Source organism: Podarcis liolepis, assembly GCF_965112155.1.
Source record: "Podarcis liolepis genome assembly, chromosome: 5".
In the NCBI taxonomy this organism is placed as follows: domain Eukaryota; kingdom Metazoa; phylum Chordata; class Lepidosauria; order Squamata; family Lacertidae; genus Podarcis; species Podarcis liolepis.
Genome location: NC_139556.1, coordinates 31127831 through 31147604, shown reverse-complemented (window position 1 = coordinate 31147604; position 19774 = coordinate 31127831). Strand labels below are relative to the sequence as shown.

Below are 19774 nucleotides of genomic sequence, written 5' to 3'. Positions count from 1 at the left end.
ACTATTGACCTGTACACCACTAATCTGCTGCCGCCAACCAGGTTCTCCCCGGTAAAACACTTAGTCTCAGTGGGGTTCTCAAGTTAACAATGAAGATTGTCGTTTATTGCAAACACAAATAAATTTTAAATGCATTCGAAACACTGTTACCCTTTACCCTCCTAGTCTTATTTTAACCTGTCTCTAACTGTTGTCCTTCCCCTCACACAAGAACCAACTGCACTAACTGTCTCTCTATTTCCATCTGTCTTCCAGCTGCTTTCCCAACTGCTCCTTCCCCCAATTGCTTTTTCCCAACTGACGAAACCTCTGGCTAAGCCTTTTAAAAACAGATAGGCTCCGCCTCTGACTTTTCTATTGGTCTACCTATTAACCTTTTTCTCCCCCTGTACAGACATTTCCAAAAGAACGGGCAAAAGCCATATCCCTCCCCCCTTAAGGAAATTTGATCAGGAGGGATAATGAACAGAGTTACACTCTTGATCAAACGGCATTAGACGTTTAAAGCAAATAAACATATTTACACTTACGTTATACATTTAACTTCCCATACACTCTAGTACAACAATTGCCTATTAGCAAAACATTCAATTATACAGAGGTTTCGATACATTTTAGGCAACTCAGTTATCAACAGGAAAAATTATTAACTGTCCATGGTTAACCTTCATCATTGGGTCTTCTTGATAATGCATTGGCCACAATGTTCAGGGACCCTTACATGCTTCTTATGGTGATATTGAAGTTCTACAGCAACAGGGCCCACTTCATCAGTTTGCTATTGGTTCTCATTGTCCTTAACCAAAGCAAGGGTGAATGATCGGTGCACAGTACAGTGGTAACTTGGGTTACATATGCTTCAGGTTACATACGCTTCAGGTTACAGACTCCGCTAACCCAGAAATAGTACCTCGGGTTAAGAACTTTGCTTCAGAATGAGAACAGAAATTGTGCTCTGGCGGCGCAGCAGTAGCGGGAGGCCCCATTAGCTAAAGTGGTGCTTCAGGTTAAGAATAGTTTCAGGTTAAGAACGGACCTCCGGAACGAACCCGAGGTACCACTGTATAAATTTCCGGCCCCAGGTATATGGTTTCAACTTCTGTAGGGACCAGACGATAGCAAAACATGCCTTTTCTATTGTGGAAAGGTGTTTCTCTCTGGGTAGCAATTTCTTGCTGACATACGTGATCAGATGCAGGTTGTCTTCCTCTCCCGGTTGACACAGCATGGCTCTGATCCCGGCATTTGATGCATCTGTAAAGATGATAAACTCTAGGTCATGGTTCGGTGCGATGAGGACTGGTCCGGTAGTCAGCATTCTTTAGCACATCAAATGACTGCTGGCACGCTGATGTCCCCTCAACACACTCCGGTTCTTTCTTGCGAGTCAGGTCGGTCAGTGGTGCAGCTAGTTCACTGAACTTAGGCATAAATTTTCGATAATACCCTGCCAAACCTAGGAAGGCTCTCACTTTCTTTTTTGACGTAGGGGTAGGCCAGTTCGTAATCACCTCTACCTTGGTTTCTGAAGGCTTTATTATTATTCCTCCACCCACCATATGTCCAAGGTACTTGATTTCTGAGTCCCCAATCTGACATTTACTAGCCTTAAGGGTCAAGCCCGTCTCTTTAATTCTTTGTAGCACTAACTCCGGTCACGAAGAGTCAGACACGACTAAATGACTAAAAAACAACAAGCACTAACTCTAGGTGCTCTTTATGTTCAGACCAGGTCTGACTAAAAATGGCAATATCATCCAGGTAAGCTACTGTGAACTCCCTTAATCCATGCAGATCCTATCCACTAACCGTTGAAAGGTCGCTGGCGCATTTTTTAGCCCAAAGGCCATCACCTTAAACTCATATAATCCTAGGGGACTTCTAAAGGCAGTCTTTTCCTGGTCCCCAGGATACATTTTTACTTGATAATAGCCTTTTGTCAAGTCTAGACAGGTAATGAAATGGCACCTGCCTATGGTCTCAATTAGGTCATCTAAGTGGGGCATTGGACAGGCGTTCGCCTTAGTGACGTGATTTAACTTTCGGTAGTCAACAAAAAATCTTATAGAGCCGTCAGGTTTGTCTACCAGCACTACTGGTGCTGCCCGGGGACTGTCTGAGGGGGTTATGATCCCTACCTTCAGCATCTCCTGAACCTCGTTGCGGATTTGTACAGAAATTTCCAAAAGAACGGGCAAACGCCACATCTTGCTATGCTGGATTGCACCCATTGATGCTACAAGGGAAGAGAACAGCAACTTTAAAATAAAGAGGAAATGATGGGGCATCGTTCTCACTGGAAGCAGAGGTCGTGGGAAATCTATGCCCAAATTGCATCACACTTGTGACTGCATTTGAGGCTCCCATGATTACATATTCTTCCATGCCACCAAAAAACCTCTACCAACCTCCAAAACATGGCCTGCCAGAAGACATAATGCCAGGGAATCAAAAATAACATATTTGTGTTGTGTTGTATACACCCAGTATCTTAGTGAAGCCAAGCCCTCAACTACAGGCTATGAAACTCGGGCAGTTGAGGCAAGCCTGGATATGTGCAGAGTTACCTGGGTACATTGAATGCATCAGGTTTAAACTGGGGCTTTGAAGGAAACAAAAGCACTTCAATAAGAGCTGCAGAATTTTACAGGAGCAATCAGGGCTGGCCTCACCATTCGACAGAAAGAAGGAGTCCCCTCAGGGAGCTGATTTCTGGCATCACAGAAGGGCAGCAAATTGTTAAATTATTTATTATTACTGCATTTTTACTGTGAAGCGTGTCAGGGAACTGCCATCAGAGGCAAGAGGAGAGGTAAGACGCTCCAATGATGCAGGGGAGGGAAATAGCAAGGAGAGAGAGAGAGCTTCCGCTGGGGAAGGAAATCCAGGGGACACCAGGGAGAAAGAGGAGGCTGAGAGTACTGCGGAGGGGAGGCTCCGAGACTCTTCCAGTGAAATCAGCGGAGAGAGCACAGGACCTCCACTTGGCACGCCCACGCTGCGCAGAAGGCTTCCACACAGAGAATCTAGGAGGAGACTTGGAGTCAAGGAATTTTTATGTTGGAGGAAGTTTAGGAAATGCCCACTGACGGATTCTGCCAGTGACTGAGACAGTCGCGTTGTAAGGGCTGTCAAACCAGGGAAAGGTTCAGCTATACAACCAGCTTGGAGCAGCTTGCAGTTTACGCACAAGCAACCCCAATTCCCATTACAAAGCGCTTCAGAGATTTTTGGCCTCGGATGCCAAAATAACTTGGCCAGGCTTGGGTATGATGTGTCTTGACTGGGGGAGGTCACCATCTGCTGTTCCACCTTGGGCATCAAGACCAGCCCTGGGCAATCCACATTCATCCTCAGAGCCTCCCTGAACCTTGCTCACCTCAGTTGCTCTGCCCTTTCAAACGCTTCTGTGGTACAGAGAGCATTCCGCTCCTCACAATGGCCAAGCTGCCAATGTTCTAAAAAGTTGCCTTACAGCTTCCCTGAATTGTGATGTACTAATCATCACATTCAGAATCTGCTCACATAGCCATCTGGGTCAGTTTACCTGACTGCAATATCACAGAATGAATTCTGGTTCTGGAACATCAATGCAGACCTTCCTAAGTAGCCATGGTTAAACAGAAGTGGAATCCTGATCAGCTTGGATGACATTCCCTTTACTCCACATGAATAATATAAAAAAAAAACACCTCTCAATGTGAACGACATCATTATATTTCTCCTCCACTTAACAAGCTTTCGCATTTGCTACATTTGAATGTCTCTGAACACTCTCTAAGCAGTCCATACATTGTTTTGCATTTAGTCAATTTACCCAGTATTTTTGAATTATTTTCAGAGAAGGTTAAGAAAGGTTCCCACACTGACAAAAACATTTTCTGGCTTGCTTTGTCTTTTGACAACTTCTAGCTTCTCTATGACCATAAGTTCCCATACCTTATCAATTCACAACACATATGTGGGTAAAATATCACCTTTCCAGAACCTTGCTACAACAAATTTGGCAGCTAACAACAGAAATACTAGACAAATATGCTCAGATATGTTTCTGTGTGAATTTTAAACAAAAGTAACTCTGATAAAGATAGCAAAAAATCTCAGTGAGTCAGTGGAAGCTCTTCTGTCAGACAAAGTGCCCCCCCTATGAACCTCCAAAGCCATAGTACAGTCTTACTTCTGTCGCCCACAAAATCAAGAAAGTAGTCTTGAAGGGGATTCATATCCCTGCATCTTGTAAAGTAACATCTATAGATGTTAGTGATGTGAGAATACAGTCTTCATGACTCTCCACTCATTTCCTTTCAGCTCATGCATGCTGAGAATTTCAGGACCACAGGAGAGAAGAGCTTTGAAGTTCTCTCCATTCCCAATGGGGAGCACTTGCTGCAAGGCACAACCAATTTCTTTTTGCTCCCTGCTAGGAGCAGCTATAGAGGGACTGGGAACTAGAGACTTCTCTTTAGCCTTTCCTTCACTGAGCAGCTATAGTTTCAATGGCTCAGCGACAGCTCAGGAAAAGATAATAACCCTCTTGGGATATCGTACCTACTACCTAAATAGTAAGGCAATTACTGCATTCCAAGAGGGATTAGCAAAAGAACTCACTTACAGTTGAGTGAAAATTTAGTCCAACTGGACTGAAGCTTCACTGGGAATGAATTGACTGTCCTAGAAATCAGTTCTCCACAAAGAAATGGAGCAAGAGTCAAGTTTCATTAGGATGAACGAATCCTCTGTGACAAGACTTGCATTTTAAACAGATTTGTGGTTAACAAATGGCAACACCTTTGGAATAAATTGGCTCCTTTGAACTTTGTAAGTGCAAACATCCATTCAGCCCTGCTTCTGCACCTAGCTTTTAAATCCACATACCTGTGGATGAACACTATATGCTTACCTTCTGGCTCAATTTGTATCCAGGCACAGGATCACCTGGAGAAAAGGTAATATGCAAATTACTCCTAGCTGCCAAGCTTGAGTTTCTGCCACAAATAGATTTACAGCAATTTTGGATCCTGCTGATAACAGTAGCTCTGGTGAAAATGCATTAATAGAATATGTGAAGTCTTAACATGTTACCTAGCAGTCTCGTATGATGAAAGTGGACTTCATAGTTTTGCCAAGACCTCTCCAATGTCTTCTAGCCAGCACTTCAGTGTTATGAGTGAAGGTAGGTAAAATGTTTGGCCAGAAACACATAATTATTGGGGCCAATTTGTTTCTGTCAATTTCAACTGCTGCCTCCCTGACTTTTACAAGAGTTCACATTCATCCATCCACAATAGCTCTCACTATCAGAAGGGCCTTCTGGCGGTTCCCTCATTGCGAGAAGCAAAGCTACAGGGAACCAGGCAGAGGGCCTTCTCGGTAGTGGCGCCCGCCCTGTGGAACGCCCTCCCATCAGATGTCAAAGCGATAAATAACTACCTGACATTCAGAAGACATCTTAAGGCAGCCCTGTTCAGGGAAGTTTTTAATGTGTGATATTTTAGTGTATTTTTGGTTTCTATGGAAGCCGCCCAGAGTGGTTGGGGAAACCCAGCCAGATGGGCGGGGTACAAATAATAAATTTATTATTATTATTATTATTATTATTATTATTATTATTATTATTATGTTCCACAAAGTGTCTTTCTAGTATATTAATATTGTGGGCCCAGGTGCAATGAACTCTGGTTCCCTGGGAGCTGATGGCATGTACATTCCAATAATGACAGGGCAACAGTTTTGGTTTGCAATGGCTACAACTTTTATTGAATACAGACGTAAGTTGGCTTTGGCATAGGTGTTGGGTTTGTATCCCAAATCAGCCTAGCCTGAATGCTGGCTGATTGTTCCCTTAAGGTCAATTCTGGGTTAAAGTACCCTCCCCCCACCATGATGCAGATAAATGGGGCAACCCCACCAAGCCACCACTTGAGGAAGTTTTCTGGCCCATTAGTCCCCATCTGGGTCTTTCACTATGGACCCCTTTACCAGGACTCCTTTGTTCTAGTTTAGACCAACCCAATGCCTTTCCCACCAAGATATACAGGGTGGGCAGATGGGATGACGGTTGCAGACTGTGCTGCCCACTCCCAGTGCAACAGGAATATAAGGCATGGAGGCAGTTCTGAGTGGAGACAGTCTTTGTCAGGTCTGTCTCAACACTTGTGCCCCCTAGTCTGGCTGTGATTGGCTGTTTTAAATTTCAAATTTGGGCAGAAAGCTCCAGAAGACTCTGCAACTGGCTGAGGCTGAAGACGCCACTGGTGATCACTTGGGTGAAGATCCCCACCCCTGGGGTCCCCCACAGCCACATCAGGCTACAATCACTGCTCCTGATTATATGGTAAATGGTCTTTTTCAATCAAACAAGGTCCCGTATCACATGGCATTTGGTAACATCATAGAGGCATACCTTGACTCTCATCTAGGCAGCTGAAGTCCTGATACATTCTAGGGCAATTACAGTGATTTTGCCAGTGGGGGGAAATATATATTTCTTAAGTTCATTAGTAATAATGACTGGATGCCAATTTCAAATAAATATTGAATAGATGCCAATAGCAAATAAATATTAGGCAAGCCTGGCAATTTCAAAGTTTTCAGCTTTGTTTACTAAATACAAGTAAAATCAGTACACTAAATTAGATCACTCTCTAGGGCATCAGGAAATTTTCTGGTACATACTAAAAAATGCTCTGATTCAAATTACCCTGTGCCAAGTAGCCTAATTTGTCCAGGGACATTTTCCAATTCAATGTTTTCCAGAAAATCAAAATAATTGAGAAATGCTCCATGACATGCAGCTTTTTACGTACATGGCACAACAGACAAGATTTGAACACTATTGGTCTGTAAGTACCTGGTTCATAGCTCACATGCTATATATAGCAGAGACCCAGGCCCACATGTAATATGTTTGAACTAGATCAAATATGTGACAAACAAACAAACAAACAAACAAACAAACAAACAAACAAGCACCTTTCCCTCATCTTTCCCAAGTCATAAGAACACATGAAGAGCTGCTGCATCAGGAAAAAGACCCATCTAGTCCAGCATCCTGTTCTCACAGCAGCTAACCAGATTCCCGTAGGAAGTCTTCAAACAGAACCTGAGCACAACAATACTTTCCCCACCTGTGTAGCCAGAGGCATCTTGCTCCAGAGGCATCTTGCTCCAACAGTGGAAGTAGAACATAGCCATCATGGCTAGTAGACATGGAAAGCCTTATCCCCCATGAATTTGTCTAATCCTTTTTTGAAGCCATCCGAGTTCACTTTAGTCCCCTGAACTATTTTTAGAGATTTTTCTCCTACTACTTGGATCAACTAAATTAGGGGACCTATGGTCCTACAAATGTTGTTGGACTCCGACTCCCATCAACCCTAACTATCATGGGCAGAGATGGAAGTTGTAGTCCAGCAACATGGGGCAGGACACAAGTTGAGCACTGAACTAAATGATCCCCATCCTACTACATCTAGACTCCTTTTATCCTCATCCAATAGCACTGGAATCAGGCAAGCAAATATCAAGACATATTATTATTTTGTTGGAAAGTGATGTCCATACCACTGAGTTTCTTCTCTTGTTCCTAACAATGCTACCTAAAATTCACTGTGAGAACTGACACTGAGGTTAATGTAATTTGAGAGTACAAAACTGCATCTCTGGAGCTGCTAACAAAATTTCACATGAAATTGATTTTGAGGCAATATGGGAATGCCTTCTCATAAAAAACATTTGAGAACCTGTGGAGCTAGTTCCTTTAAACTTTCTTAAATATTATATTAAACTGGGTCTAATTTAAAATTTTACTCACTTGCAAACTTTCTGACCTAGAAACATAAATGAACAGACATCCCAGACACTCTGTGGAATTAAGTCAGCATGTTTATCTGTAGCCTCTGCTACAGATATCCTAAATTGTGTGATGTCCTAACATTTGTATGTGTTCTTTGAATATATGGAATGTAGACTATGGAAGTTGGATAAATGCTGAAGAAAGTTCTTCTAGCTTCATTACTCAACTTCCAGCTTATCACACTATGTCTGAGTCAGCAAATAAGTATATGGGACTGGTATACTCAGAATAGTAATAGGAACTGTATGATTTCTTCTACAGACACACACTTTTGATTTGCATAACTTCCTAAACTGTGGACGTAGAGGGCATATAACAGGAAGTATCCCATGCCCCCACCAGCAGAAAATGCAAAGCAATCAAGAAAAGAATTGGCAGCAGAGTTTAGACTTCACAATAAAGTTTAGGGTTCCAACATTTGAGCAAAAATGCCCTTTTGTGGCATCAGTAATACATTGTAGGTCAGGAAACAGAGGAGTAATAAACACATACACACAGACACGGTCTTTAAATGAGCAGGTCTCCTTACTAGACCACAATCTATTTATTAAGCTTCCAGTTCAGCAAAAGGATCTGCTGAAACAACATGCCCACTACTTCAAGAGAAATATCTGCTTTATAAGAGCCTTTGGATTGTGGCTATCTGTGTATGATCACGCCCCCCACCCTCCCCTGAACAACCTATGGCACATGGCTTGGCAGCCTGCCTTTGAAAGTTACATTTGACAACCTAAGAGCAAGGATGACAAGATCTTTCAAAACTTTTTATCTTTATGTCTCCACTGATACTCTTCTACGGAGAAGGAGATATATCTGTAAGGTTTATACGACATGAAGCTTTTATTCTCCACTTTCAAGAGGTGACATTTTACTCCTCTTTTCTCCCATCACAGTATATGGAAAAGAATTTCTTTACTCCATTATCTTTCATCATTGCTCACTGCAGTGTTACTGATGTGAACCTTTCAAAGTTGGGTTCCATCGCTAACGAGTAAGACATGAACTTCAAGTTGAATAGGCAGTCAGACAATTGAGCTTATTTATTTATGTATTATTTATAATTCTATTTTTACCCCACCTTTCTTCCAAGAGGAATCAAGGTTGTGTACATGGTTCTCCCCTTCCCATCTTTTCCTCACAACAACCCTGTGAAGTAGGCTAGTGCTAAGAGACAATGACTGGCTCAGGATCTCACCCAGTGAGTTTCATAGCTAACCACTACACCAGACAGACTTTTTGAGATGGATACACTTCAATGACGTGCGATCAGCAATCAATATCAGATTACAAACCTGCCCACAATTTCAAGATGGGCCTGTGTGACAGTGCTTCCAACCGTTATTTAATTCATCCTAAGAAAGCTTTCCCATAGGAACTTGCATCCCCCCTTTGAGGCTAGCCAGAAAATAGATATCTTATCGAGCTAAACCGGTAAATCTTTCTGCAGAAAGAGACACTTTCAGATTGATTAATCCAGATGATTGTTCCAAATATTACTTTTTGCCTTCAACCACTATCTATTAATCTATGGTTCTCTCCAGGTTCTCAGTTTTCCTTGTGACCAATAAATATATTTCAGTAAGTCCAGGGATTTTCTTTGTTTAAACAATACTAGTGTGAAAGGTGCCATTGAAAGGGACCCAAAAGATAATCTGATCCAATCTCCCGCAATTCAGAAATGACATCTAAAGAATCCCTGACCGATGGTCATTCAACCTCTGTTTAAAGACATCTAATGAAAGTAGTCCTTTCTGAAGTAGTCCATTGAACAGCACTTTCTGTTAGAAAGTTATTCCTAATGTTTAGCTGGAATCTCCTTTCTTGGTTCCAAATATAGATAATTGTTACAATGAACTGTATAGTGGATTATCTTTTGGATAAAATATGCAACAGGCTGCATCTGCTTTTGCTGCCTTTTCCCATCATTCTAAAAAAATGTGTTGGAGGGCTCAGACCAGTCATTTGGTACTTGATTCATTCTCTTTCCTGTCATACCTTCTGTCTACCCTAGTTCCTATTAAACAATGCTCCTCTGCCCCTTCTGTCTACCCTAGTTCCTATTAAACAATGCTCCTCTGCCTATTTTCAGATGTGTCCAGCAAATTAACCTGGTTGTATCAGACTTCACCACTCTTCTTTGGAGAAGTAGGTTACCAGAAAGACTGAAAGATTTTAGTGATGTCACTGAAATTCCCATTAACAGGATAAAAATACAAAAGTTTCCAGTTTTCATTCTTTCTCATGCTTCAAATTGAGATTATTTTGAGCACATATGCCAATGTTCTGCTTTCATTGGCATACAAAGCCAACACAGGCTTAGAAATGGATTATTTTAAGTTTTGCATAAAACTTGGTTATTGAAATTGATTTGACATTGGAAAATGATAATAGCAGCAGACAAAAAGCAGACAAAAAACTTCCTGAACCACTTACAGCTCCAGGCTTAGCCTTGGAAATATACTGCTTGCCCCCCACTCATGCACTGGAACCATAAATTCATTTAAGGTATACCAGGCCCGCACAACATTATCCACAAGGGGCTTGATAACCCTCCCATTTTTGCTACCTGCCACTGGTTGCCTATTGAGCCCTTGATGGCTGCCTTACAACGACTGGAAGGAGGACTTCTGGCTTGATGGATAGCAGGCTGTGCAGTGGGCAAAACTCCATAGTCTAACCAAAATTAAGCACATTCAACTCTAAGAAGTCCAACTGTTTCCAATGGAAGAGAGTTGAACACTTATTTTAATTCTACAGAAATCAATGGGCCTTAACAGTGGATTGCACCCGCTGTTTGCACTCTGAAAACTCATTCTCCTTTGAGTCCCATCACTGGTTCCAGAAATATTTTGCATTTTATACTTCAGGCTCAATCATTCAGAAACGATAGTGCATAAAACAAGTGCAAACACCACATATGCATATAGAGTATTTACTCACCCAATGAACTCTGCATGCATTATTAATCAAAAGCTGTGATGTTATGAGAAGGATGGTGGTTGACTTTTCACACTAGAAAGGTGACAGGAATCTCCTGCAACAGAAACCCAGAATTCTGTAGTATGAACACAGCTTATCCTCTCAAATTTTGCATGAGCTTGACACTTTTCTTATGTTTAGATAAATTTCATATTCACATAAAAATACAATTTGAAAAGAGAGAAAGATGTTCCAATTAAAAAATAATAATTAAAAAAAGATTTCATTAAGGCTTACATTTTATAATACAGGCTTAAGGTTGCTCAACTTAAAGCCAAACCAAACAGATGTCAATCACAATCAGAGAGTTTACTTTGCCCCCCATAATTGCAGAAAGGCTAATGAGAGGATTAGTTGGATTAACCATGTATGGTTGTGCTCTTAACAAGCAACCTGCCAAGCTAGAGTAGTATAATTTCTTTCAGACTAAAAGTTAGATACTTTTATATAAACAATAGCTTAGCCTTTCATACAATTCAAGCAGCTATCCAGCAGTCATTTAAAGCAAGATTTAGATTATCGGATCTAGCTCGAGTCAGATTTTTGTTTGTGGCCATGACAGAGAAATAAAACACAAATAAAGTGTGCTGAATGAGATCATTTAATGAATCTCTAAAAATGAATATGTATAGGTGATAATATGTCCAGAAATCTGACTGCTGCAACTCCAAGCACGTAGTACAGTGGTACCTGGGGTTACATACGCTTCAGGTTACAGACTCCGCTAACCCAGAAATAGTACCTCGAGTTAAGAACTTTGCTTCAGGATGAGAACAGAAATCGTGTTGTGGCAGCGCAGCAGCAGCAGGAGGCCCCATTAGCTAAAGTGGTGCTTCAGGTTAAGAACAGTTTCAGGTTAAGAACGGATCTCCGGAACGAGGTACCACTGTGTACAGGTTAGCCTCTAAGTTGATCCTTACCTTGTCAACATGTCCCACAGCCTTGAAGGCAAGTTTTGGGACTAAACTCCTCAAGGAGACTAAGAGTGATCACCAAAGCTTAACCCTGCCTAGTGAATTCACACACCTACCTACCAAAAATGTGACCAAATTATTCTATTTACCATGCTTCTATCACTAGATGATTCATCTACATGCCAATGCAGAGCAGGCAAAACAAATCCTGTGAATTGGGCCAATCTATTGGCAAGTCTCCTCCTGTAGAGCCACACAAAAACCTTCCCTTAAAAGTTCACTCCATGCTAGGTTTTCCCACTGTGGAAAGAGCTTTTAAGCTCTCCGCCTCACTTACCAAGGTCTGGGAGGCTTTCAGAGCTGGTATGATAGCCTCCCAGAGCCTGGTAAGTGAGGCGGAGAGCTTAAAAGCTCTCTACCTTGCTAGGAAGGGGGCGGGCACCTGCTTGCTATGCCAGATCCAGAAAGATAGGGGTGGTTGCAGGAGTCAGTTCTAGGGTTGTTCTGGCTATACACAATTTCAGCTTGATATGCAATCTCCAGAACCAAATCCCCACAGAAGTTGCAAGTCTGTATCTTTTTGGTGATAGTCTGGAGGTCTGTTTATTTTCATTAACATCCTTCTTGGCTTGAATTTCAGAAGCTTTATTTCAAAGTTAACATGTCAATCTAAATCCCAGCATCCAATTGCTACTTGACCCTACCTTTCCTATGCCAGCCACATGGATTATTTCTTCATAAAATAAATGTTTGCATCTATGCAGACAGAGAGGTGACAGCAATAGTAACCTTTTCCATGTGAAAAGTAGCATTTGAAAACCACTGTGGTCTACAGTACATTTTCAAAGCAAGAGTGCAAGGAGGAAAAGATGAGTGAGCTCCAAGGATTAGCAGCAGCTAAACTGCCAAAGGAAGTCTAGGAGTACAATCCCAAGCACATTTGCCTGAGAGTTTTTGGGACTTCTGAGTACACATGCACAGTATTGTTCTGACCACTGATTTAATTGAATGGAAAATTCAGGATTTGATATTATTTTTATTATTTTTTACGTTACAGGAATAGAGTTCTCTGAGCTGGAAGTGTTTCTGATAAAATGGAAGAGACTAATTGAAAATTAGGATGAATTAGCTTAATGAATATTATATTCCCATTCAGCTGAATCCATAACTCTGCAAGAATACGAATATTTTTAGGTTAATGATTGAATTAGGGTGGGGATATTAGCAATGTTGATGAACTGATAGGCTGATTTAATTAAACTGGAAAATGGATAAATTAATGTTTTGGAGAAAAAGAAAACAATGATGATCAGAAGGATTGAAGAAGATCTAGTGATCTAAATTGATATAATGATTAACTGGAATACATAATTAAAATGAAATGATATTTTTTTAAAAAATACTGAAGTTTGATAAGACCTTTAGTTACTGCATTGTTATCAGTCTGTTTTGTAGGCTATGATAGATTGAAGTTATTGGAAAAAAACACTGTTAATTGTTCTTGATTAACCATAGATCCATATGTAACTTAAACATACTGGCTTAACTTTAAATATAAATACATATACATACACTTGTGATATCTATGCACAATTTTCATTTTTAACTCGTTAATTTGATTATATTTTAAAAAGGTATGCTGTGAAGAAAAATACCTATGGGTGCATGTATTCTGTTAAGGAACGGATAAACTCTCAGCTTCTACTGAGGGATGGGTACTTAGCCCTCCAGAGGTTGTTACACTTCTACTCCCATCAGCTCCAGCCAACAAGCCCAATGATTAGGGATGATGGAGTCCCAGTAGCATTTGGAGAGCATCAGATTCCTCACCCCTCCTCTACAGATAATTTAGAATATGTGCATTCTAAAAAAATAAGAATTGGTTGCTTACACAGTACAGCATAGTACTTGAAACATTCACCCTACATTTTGGATGGGGCTGTACTCCTGTGTCAATTAAAATAAAAGTAATATTTTATTTATTGTTAGGGACCAAATTCCAGTTTAATTGGTGGGGCTAGGAATTAAGAGTAGAGGTGCTCTGGAAAATCTAGGCTTTCTAACCAACCATGTGTGGTACCTTTTTAAAATCAATTTTATTATCTCAAAAAGGCAACAATGCAATGATCCTGATAACAAGTATAGCCATTTAATATGCTAAAAGCATAATTAATTAATTAAAGAAGTTAAATAATATAGATTATTGATGGTGCTTATATTTGTGAACTTAAAAAAAAATCTGGACTAGTTTCCCCAAATAAGTAATATGAATTAACTGTGTTACATTTACATATTATGCTCTCTTAAAAGAACAACACCAAGAACCCACAGCAGATCAATTTCTGTAATTAGTTTCAAGCCAACAGTGTGCGTACTCTTATCCATTAGGGTATGTCATTTAGAAGTATGCTGGTGCCTGTTTGTTTTATTCTGGTAGGATGCTGATGCTGTGCTCAGCTTAGGGAGCAAATTTGTCAGGAAGCCAAGTATACCACAGTGAGAATACATTCTTCTAAATACTTGTAAGAGCCCTTAAACAGACATGCAATTTTCAAATGCCAAGTAATCACTTAATCCTCTCTTCTGTGCTACTGTAACTACTTGTCTTACACACTGCTGCTGCATACAAGGAAGGATGAAATGAAATAAAAGACTAAGGAACAGTAGATGTGTTAAAAGGCACCATCCTTTACTTGAAGGTGCTTGGGAGTTGTATAGATGCAAACACATGTGATCAATGCTACAGTTCTGAAATAAAAATATATTGATGATATCATGAAGAATGACACTTTAAGCGTTAACCAGTCACTGAGAGCATGCCATTCAAACAAAAAACACAAAGTCTAAAAAATGAGCAGTAAAGGTAACTATTGCTAAAGTGTGGAAGCAAAGTTAAACACCATTAATTGTAGAATGGTTTGAAATTATTAGGAATATAATAATGTTAGTGAAACTTATGTACTTCATCAGAGGAGAAAACAATCAGATTTATAGAATAATTGTCAAATTCTATTTTGTTTTGAAACAAAAAAGTGTGTGATAATGCATACATTTTATCTACATTGTAATGCTCCAGTGTGATTTTGCTTACATTGATTCATAATTTATGATAAACATTTTTAAAAAAGAACAGTGTAGTTTAAAGGCATTTGTTGGGGTTGCTTTTTAATAATGTAGCATAGTGGCCAAGAGACTGAACTATGAATATTGATGTCCGGGTTTGAATCTTGCTTCCGCCATGAGCTCAGCTGGATGACCTTAGGCAAACTACCTCAATTCCCCTCCACGTCTGCAGTATGTGGGATAATAAGGATATAATGCTAACTTACCATACAGAATTATTGAAAGGATTCCAATTAGATCTGAACTGTTTCAGAAAGCGATATACTGTACAAATGTTAAGTGTTGGAGGCCCCAAGATTTACCTTGTATCTGTGTTAAAAAATGCTGATGTTTCCGAGTTACTCTGCACTCTCTCATCTTTGATTTGTAATTTATTTTATTTATTGCATTTTGCCCCCCTTTTCTCCAAGGAGCTCAAGGCTGCATACATGGTTCTCCCCCTCCTCCTTTAATCCCCACAACAACCCAGTGAGGTGGATTAGGCTGAAAGGCAGTGACTGGCCCAAGGGCATCCAGTGAGCTTCATTGCTGAGTGGGGATTAGAACCCTGGTCTTCCCAGGTTCTAGTCCTACACTTCAACCACCACTTCATATTTATGTAAACTTACTACCAGGAGAGGGATGCGGGTGGCACTGTGGGTTAAACCACAGAGCCTAGGACTTGCCGACCAGAAGGTTGGAGGTTCGAATCCCTGTGACAGGGTAAGCTCCTGTTGCTCGGTCCCTGCTCCTGCCAACCTAGCAGTTCGAAAGCACGTCAAAGTGCAATTAGATAAAGAGAACTGCTCTGGCGGGAAGGTAAACAGCATTTCCGTGTGCTGCTCTGGTTCGCCAGAAGTGGCTTAGTCATGCTGGCCACATGACCTGGAAGCTGTCTGTGGACAAATGCCGGCTCCCTCGGCCTATAGAGCGAGATGAGTGTGCAACCCCAGAGTCGGTCACGACTGGACCTAATGGTCAGGGGTCCCTTTACCTTTACTTTTTACTACCAGGAGAAGCCACACTCCTTTTTCTTTCCTCTGTTATTCATACAGCCATCAGGCTCCTCCGGCAGGTTATAGAGAAGCCTGAAAGTAATTCATCACTCTCACATATTGAAAAGGGAGGACTGTTAGGATCCTCACCAGCTGAAAAAGCTAGATTTCATCTCAGAGTTAACCATAAGTACTCAGGAGAAAATCCCATTCATTGCAATCTAAATATGCTTAGGACATTCTGTAGCTTTGCAACATTATCCTCTACCCACTGAAATCAATGGGCTCTCTACACAGGAATAGCTCTGCAGAGCAACTAAAAAGGGGGAGCGGAAGGACATCCCCTATCTTAGTTACAAAGGCTGGTGCTCATATTTCCCATATTGACAGTGGTACTTGCCTTTTACATATATGGATGTGTTCTTCACTTTTTGTTTACTTGGTTTTAATATTTGTACTATTTTGTATTATTACAATTTTTGTAAATTTCTTTAAGACACTTCTTGTGTAAAAGGGGATTAATAAACACAATAAATCATTTTAGATAACTGAGGTGCAAAAGCACAAGTCACATTATTAAGGTTTCCAAAGAAAGTGTAATTATATTCCTCCAATATATTAAAACAATGCCCATGCTCTAGCCCAAGTTAGTCATGAATGTTATCAAGAATCTCCAAATAGCCCACTGATAGCTGTACTCATCCTTCACAGCCACTCCTCCATCAGTAATTCAAGTATTTTAAAGTAGATAAATTGCCAAGGGATTGTTTTGTGAAACTGTTATTGTTATCCATGTCTTTTCTGTAGCATTTCAGTTCCAAATGAGCTAGACAGCTTACTTTTGCATGTGTATGTGTGGAGGTCACCTAGCTGAGGGAAGCTACATTAAAAAAAAACAAAAACAAAAAAGTCAGTCTACATCACCTAATTAATTCTATCAGACCACAGACATTTAAAATGTGCTATGTGACTTAGCAGGATAAATGTATGCCTTATATTCCAGTGTTTCTATACTGCAAATCACCCTGTGATTCTCGGATGAAGGGCGGTGGATAAATTAAATAAATAAATAAATAAATAAATAAATAAATAAATAAATAATAAAGGAGGCTTTAAAATTGTGACATTTTATGAACAGAATCTTAACAAGCATTCTGTTGACAAGATATTACGCATCACTGAACCAGTTCATTATAACATCATCTTAAAAGGGAAAAAGTTATGCAACCCAGTTAATAAATGTGACATTATTAATGAATGACTTAAGAATCATATAAGCAGAAAGGATGGGAGAAAATAAAAGGATAACCCACTCCACATATAAGCAACATTCATGAGGTATTTTATGGATTAACAAGTCGCAAAACATTTCTGATCAATACCAACTGTGGCTGCTTGCAATGAATAATTTATATTTCAGAATAAAGGGATTGTCAGAAATCTTAGCTCTTAAAGAAATAAGTTTGTTGGTGATCATGATTTATTTACAGGCAATACAACTCAAGAATAAGAATATTAAAAAGCACATGCCCAAATCATTCTGTGGCAGAACAAATTAGTAGATTTGCCATTATGAAGCCTGACTTTTAAAATAAAAACAGATTTGGTCCCTGCTACACACACATGCGCGCGCGCACACACACACACACACACACACACACTTCCACCCCTTCCACCAAGAAAGTAAACCTACATATGGAGCTTTAAGAAGGAGAGCCTAGTATGAAAGACATTTATATTGAACTGAACTTTTTCACATTTGCTATGATAGGGGGAATGAACGAATGAAATTAAAGAATGTCATATTGCATATAATGAGGGTTGATGGTGTATTATAAAAAAATTAAAGCCAACATTACTACTAAAGAAAAAAAATAGGTCATGTCAATACTACATGAGACGCAAGTACTATCATTCCATGAGACGCAATAGAATTTTGCCAGGAAAGAAAAGCACTATTCAACTAGCCTGTATACCACAAACCATGTTCACATTCTAATAAAGGTACTGCCCAAATATGAATTATGGAGGGAAGTGAATCTCTTTCATTTCCCCTACCAAAGCCCCTGGAAATATTTGTCTGCAATTTGGCAGGCTTAATCCACTCTGGAGGAGCATCTGTGCCTGTAAATTTTATCTGCTTTGGTCAAAAGGAAGAAGCTCTAGTCATTTCATAGATTCATCTTATAGATTTATAATGAATGGAAAGCACAGAGCTTTGTTTTATGCAGAGCTGCTTCAAATCTGCAGCACAGTTTGAAGCAGAGAGAGCATAGTGTTACTCAGAAACAGCAAATTTAATTATTTAAAACGTATTAAAACCTACAAGGTGGTTCATTTACCTCGTCTCACACTGTGCTGGGCTGATTCGGCAGGTGGGAGCAAGGGTGTACTCTATTTTGTTTATGTTATCCAGGATTCATGTGCACCGGGGACAATGAATTAAAGTGACAAAAAGTCGGCATATTGTCTGCCATGCCATCGCAATAAGAACATACATTAGGAGTGTGCAGAGGCCCCCAGATTTGCCTCATATCTGTTTCTGTGCATTTGAAAAATATCCTGATCCATTTCTGAGTCACCATTGCCCCCAATTTTATACCACTTTAAAGACTCATTTGTTAAAGATTCCTTGGAACTGTAGTGTGTTAAGAGCACTGAGAGTTGTTAAGAGGCCTCTCATGCCCCCACAGAGCTGCAATTCCCAAAGTTCCCTGAGAGGAGAGACTGAACCACTGTAATAATGTTAGAGCTTTTGATGTTGGTATAGCAAGGGGCATACAAGTTTCTGTGGTGGCAGAGAGGGGGTGCCCCTTAGAACCTCCCTCTTTACATTCTGAGAGAAAGATCTGATGTGTCCTATGGTCCTTGGGTTAGCATCCCTGGAACCACATGATGGCAGGGCAAACCTTGCATTTTTCATTAATCAAATGACTTTAACATTCCTACTTAGTAACTAATGAAATAATTATCATATATTGATGATATACTGCCATTTTAATCTTATTATGTGATATGTGGCATTTTAACACAAGCCAAACATATTGTTCACTAACTTAGCTAGGCAAAATAATCCAAATCACCAATGAAATGTGTATGTTAGCATCTAAAGTCAGGTGTTCCTTTTGGTTTTCTAAAGGCAAAACCTTTAATAAGCTTACATACACCCTCAAATTGCAAAGGAAGCTTGGTGCTACAAGCCATGCGATTTTAATTTAGCTTAAAAATACCTTTGATAAAGGACGGTATTTTATCTGGTAGATAAAATTTCAAGATAGCAAGATTGTCTGTGTGTTTCTTTAGAGATTTGGCTTGAAATATTATACATTCATCCTTCCGATTGAAATGATTTAATAGTTGAATCAAACATTCACAGCACCAATCTTGTGTTGCAGTTCAATAATTCTTTTATATGGAAAATGTAATGTCTTCCCACTCAAATTCACTGCTGTACTCAAAGCAGTTTCAAGATGATTTACTCAGGCATTACATATCAGTATATAGAGAAAGTGTCCTTTCCAAGTTAATTCCTGCTGGGTAAAAATCCTACACCTTTTAAATATTTAAATTTTTTGGAACATGTTGACTAGCTCAATAGAAATCAAAGCCGTGCCCCTCACTCCTCTTGTACATACACAGTTGTACTCATTTATCTGAGGAACAAAGAGCCAAGTTTTACATGAAAGCCATAGTGCTACAGTTAACTGACCACTTTCTATCAAACCATTTCTCAGCAAGTCATCTCGAAATAGTTCTAACTCAACTAATTTATACATGCAGCTGAAATAAGTGGCAATAGCTTTCCTGGACTGCACCACTTCAGCATGCAGGTAGAGGGTTGTGTGTTCAAATGCCTTTACAAAAATAAAATTCATCCTGCATACAGAAGACTAGAAAAAGTATTCTGTTTTAGCATAGGGTTGACTGGA

The 19774-nt window shown here is 39.9% G+C and overlaps 1 protein-coding gene across 15 annotated transcripts in view; it reads right to left on the bottom strand.

The window, feature by feature from the left end:
* LOC310706620 (uncharacterized protein) overlaps positions 1 to 19774 on the bottom strand; it is a 447399-nt gene that overhangs the window by 205348 nt on the left and 222277 nt on the right. For 12 of the 15 annotated variants that reach the window (XR_014525946.1, XR_014525947.1, XR_014525948.1 and 9 more), the window contains 2 exons: positions 10796 to 10889; positions 4901 to 4935 (listed from right to left, as the gene is read on the bottom strand). The gene's annotated coding sequence lies outside the window, so the exon portion shown is untranslated. Of the gene's footprint in view, positions 1 to 1184; positions 1255 to 4900; positions 4936 to 10795; positions 10890 to 19774 lie in introns of all 15 variants that reach the window. The other 3 variants (XM_083502960.1, XM_083502963.1, XM_083502961.1) reach the window with 2 other exon arrangements.